Source organism: Macaca nemestrina, chromosome 11 (genome assembly GCF_043159975.1).
Source record: "Macaca nemestrina isolate mMacNem1 chromosome 11, mMacNem.hap1, whole genome shotgun sequence".
Taxonomy (NCBI): domain Eukaryota; kingdom Metazoa; phylum Chordata; class Mammalia; order Primates; family Cercopithecidae; genus Macaca; species Macaca nemestrina.
The window spans coordinates 117,982,168-117,986,839 of NC_092135.1; the positions used below are offsets into that span (position 1 = coordinate 117,982,168).

At 44.8% G+C, this 4,672-nt stretch overlaps 1 long non-coding RNA gene across 1 annotated transcript; it reads right to left on the minus strand.

Annotated features, from left to right (window-relative positions):
- Positions 1-3,308: 3,308 nt before the first annotated feature.
- LOC112426548 (uncharacterized) lies at positions 3,309-4,164 on the minus strand. The gene is made up of 3 exons (XR_003017929.2): positions 3,788-4,164; positions 3,504-3,652; positions 3,309-3,412 (listed from the first exon to the last, which is right to left on the minus strand). It is a non-coding gene; the product is annotated as an uncharacterized lncRNA (long non-coding RNA).
- Between the last annotated feature and the right edge of the window lie 508 nt (positions 4,165-4,672).

The window sequence follows — 4,672 nt, forward strand, 5'->3', positions numbered from 1 at the left end:
CACTTGAACACTTAGAGGTCATTATAGGATAATTAATTATCCTACCTTCAGTATTGTTGTGTCTCAGGGATTAGGGAAGCCCAAGGAGAATAGGAGAGACAGGGGAATGGCCAGTCAGTGGAGCAGTCAGAACGCACACATTTATTGAGCTCTCCATCTTGTATGAGCACAGTTCATGGCACCCCCCCAAAAATTACAATAGAAACGTCAAAGATCACTGATTGCAGATCACCATAACAGATATAATAACAAATCATTTGAAAGATTGTGAGATTTACCAAAATGTGAGACAGAGACAGAAAGTGAGCATGGAAAAAATGGTGCCGATCAACTTGCTCAAAGCAGGATTGCCCAAAACCTTCAGTTTGTAAAAAATGCAATATAAGAGAAGTGCAATAAAGTGAAGTGCAATAAAGCAACGTGCAATAAAACATGATATGCTTGTATTTGAATATGTTTATGTGCAATCTAACTTTCAGTTGTCTCATTGCTTAGAATCTTAGAATCTATTGTCTGACCACAAGTGTCCTTTCTGTGGGACTTTCTTGTTTAGTTGGTCTACGTGGCCATCACCTGGGTGGCTGACCTGGGACTCATTAATTCTGAAACCTTGACACCTCATTGATGCTGCTTATGCTAATTGTAGGTGCTGCTACAACCTTGGTTCTATTTGTTCCTTTTTTCTCTTTTAGCTAAAACCTCAGGGGGACTGGTTTTGTCATGTTGCTCATTTCCATTTTTCATTGCCTTTCATTATTTCTGTGGTAGACACAGTGTCAGGCTGAAAAACGTGTGTTCCTATTTTTAACACAATCTAGGAAAATCCAGAAGAAAAGAAGACATACACATGATTTTTGCTAAAACCTATACAGTTCTTCATTTTTCCCTGTGATATTTATTATTTATTTTTAAAAGAAAGCCTTTGGAGAGTCTTCAGCAATTTAAACACACAAAAAACAAAACAAAAACTATCATATCTGCTCAGACATTCTTGAGCACGTGGTGTGAAAACAAAATGAAGCAATCAGTTACTCCTGCAGATTCCCATACCTCGCTAAATACCCTAACAACTTGGCTACAAATACGACCACAGGGGACAAAGGGGACTTGGGTTGAACAAGACAACAACAAACAAATCAACTGACCCCACTGACTGGTTGATGAGATGGAGGATAGATGATTACAGACCAAAGTTGGGGGATGTGATGAAATAGCAAAGAGCCACAATGGGCAGTGATTCCCAGCTCTTATTCATTTTCTTTTCTTTTCTTTTTTTTTTTTGAGACAGAGTCTTGCTCTGTTGCCCAGGCTGGAGTGCAGTGGTGCAATCTCAGCTTACTGCAACCTCCGCCTCCTGGGTTAAAGCAATTCTCCTGCCTCAGCCTCCCGAGTAGCTGGGATTACCTAATTTTTGTATTTTTAGTAGAGACAGGATTTCACCATGTTGGTCAAGCTGGTCTCGAACTTCTGACCTCAGGTGATCCACTCGCCTTGGCTTCCCAAAGTGCTGGGATTACAGGTGTGGAGTCATCGCCCCCCAGCCCTCTTAATTATTTTTAAGTTACTAGTCTGTGGTTTTTCGGTAATGCGCATAGGACACTGTGGGGTGCTCACTTCCAGAGAGAGTGAGTGGGGGTGCTATGTTGGGGAGAACCGCAGTCTGGTGAAAATACTGAGTATGTTACCGTGTGTTTTCACGTGTCTTTGGAGTGAATGAACATGGCAGAAAAAGACACTGAAAGGGGAGATTGAGGAAAGACAAGGAAGGCCCTGAATGCCACACCAACTTTGCCATGGCCCCCACGTTCTGGTGACACTGGTGTTAGGCAAGGTTCCAGCAGGCTCATAGTAGGATACATTGTGAAGCTAATTAGAGGATCATTTGTAGAGGAGTGAGGATGGTGTGGGGAAACCATTCAAGGTTAGTGCAGTCCCTGGATTTAAGAAAAGAGAGTGCAGGTTTCACCTGCAGGCCTGAGGGTGTGAGAGGGGGGCATGGCTCCCCTACCTCGAGATGGCTGGGGCTGTGTGCAGACCCCACAGGGGAGGAGTTAGGGGATAAATACTTGCTTCCCTTCCTCCATCTGGTCTGGTTTTCTAGTGTTGCTGCCTGTACTAGTCAGGGTTCTCCAGAGAAGCAGAACCATTGGGGTGTGTGTGTGTGTGTGTGTGTGTGTGTGTGTGTGAGAGACAGAGGGACAGAGAGAAAAAGAGAGAGATTCATTCGTTTATTTAAGGAGCTGGCTCTTGCGATTGTGGAGGCGTGGTGAGTCCGAAGACTGATGGGGTAGGCTGTGAGGCTGGAGACTCAGGGAACTCTCGCAGTTGGAGTTCAAAGGCTGTCTGCTGGCAGAATTCCTTCTCGCTCAGGGGGAGGTCAGTCTTTGTTCTATAAAGGCCTTCCACAGATTGGATAAAGCCCACCCACTTATGTAGGGTATTCTGCTTCAAGTCCACTGATTTAAATGTTATTCTCATCCACAAAACACCTTCATAGAAACATCTAGAATAATGTTCGACCGTGTTTTTGTGTATCATGTCCAACGAAGCTGACACGTTAAAATTAGTGATCACACTGCCCATCAGTCGGTCTCAATCAGAAGCCAGAGGGCAGGGGAACCCGGATGCTGCGGGGGCGTGTCAGCCTCTGAGACACAGAATGGTAAAGGCTGGACATCGAGAGGCAAACCACTTACCCCAGTGTGATGTGGAAGAAAGTAAGGGGAGGGCTTTGCCTTTGCACCCTCTCTCTTCTGTCTAGAAGCTTGGATTGGGGTCATGGGTCTTTCTCAACTTTAAGTGTTTCCAGAGACCCTATCTAATAAAAGCCCTCCTCCTGCCTCCCTGCAAATGAGTACAAGCATCAAGTAGAAATGAAATCTCTTAAAACACTGCTGGCTTCCTTTTATACTTCTATTTAATTTTTTTCTTAAACGACACGAATGGCAGTATAAGCCATGTGCGGTTTCAAAAGGCAGTCACCTAGACAGTCTGGAGAAACAGCAAACTTTAATCTTGAGATCTGTGTGCCGATTTCACTGTAATAACGCCCCCCCGCCCCCAACACCCTGCAACCTGCACTCTGGCTGTTCTGCACTTGCAGAGGATGGCACAGAAGGACTTCAGTTGTTTCAAGAAAGATTTAAGTTAGATCTGATAAGGAGCTTTGTTACTGAGGCTGTGGAATACTGGGAGGGGGGGGTCTCTCTGTTGGGCTATTTTGGATTTTGGACTTTACTGAAAAACAAATAGGCCAGGGTCACATTCACATCAGAGGAACACATGTAAAATGGAGACTTGAAGAGTTATTTAGCTATTCGAATAAGAAATGGTTTTGAATAATTGGATAATTACCTTAATTCTCCACTTCATTTTTTATGATGCAATGTGTTTTGAGTTCTGCAATGATGTTCTGGAGGGAGTGACAAGAATTTGAAAACTACTATCACAAACAGATGACAAAGTGCTGTACTGGAGATACCATAGGTCTAAATTCAGCTGACTTCAGGGATGGCTTCTAGAAGCAGAAAAGCCGTGACTGCGGGGGCCACCTGGATAGGGGGATGCAGACCAGCCTCTGCCCTGGTTAGCAGGAAAGTAGCAGGCTGCTGCTGCCTGGGAAAGTCTCCTTCCCTCTCTTGGATCTGCCTCCCTAAAACGAGAGTCCAATCATGTCCCAGAACATGGAGCAGAGCCGTGAGCATCGCCTCTGCCCGATAACACAGCTCAGATCGTTATTCACGTGCATGTCATGTATGGCATGGCTCATGGGCAGAGCAAAACTAACCTTTTTATTCTGGCTATAGCTGATTGGACTGGGTAGATATGCTGAGGCCACAGAAGGGCTGTGTCTGGGTTGGACATAAGGGATGTCAGAGGCCTCTGGGGTTCCTTGGGGAGAGTCTGCTTAATCCAGGTGCCCATTTGACTAGTAGAAATCAAATCAAATGAAATCAAAGTGTCTTCTCTTTCAAGTTAATGCTAAAAAATCTGGCAGGTCACTGAACTTGCTACCACCCCAAAATGCTGAGTCATGCATCTGTCTCCATGAGGTTGCTGTATGTTTCAGAACTGGGATGCAAAGTTCAGTTTCCCGTGACACCCCATTTTCAGAGGTATCTTTGCAATACATTGCCATGACTCCAGGTGATCTGAGTCCCTCTTTCTTGTCCGTTTGACTGGTTTGACTGACTTGACCAGTACAATCTCATCAAGCTCTAATAGTGTGAAATTCCAATTCTACTGTAATGTAATATGGTGTCTGGGAGGCAGGGTGGTGAAGAAGCTAAGCAAATGGGCTCTGGGATCACACTACCTGGGTCCATTTTGAGCTCTGCCAGTTAGGTCGGGGTAGGTTCAACTCCTGTAGCACAGACACAAGGTAAGAATGCCTTCAACAAGCAAGATGGTTGTTTATTTCATGATCACTTAACATTGTGGGTGTAAGCAGTTCAGGACTGATATGGCAATCTTAAAATCTGAGGGATCCAGGCTCTTCTTATCTTGTTGCTTCACCATCTTCAGGGTGTTTCTCTCACCACTGTGCTTTAGGTGGCTTCCCACAACATCCATAATCCTGCCAGAAGAAGAGGGGAGAGGGGAAGGGAAGGTAGAGAAGGGAAGCTACTCACATCAGTGCAGCTAAAACCTATTGGCCAGAACTCAGTCACAT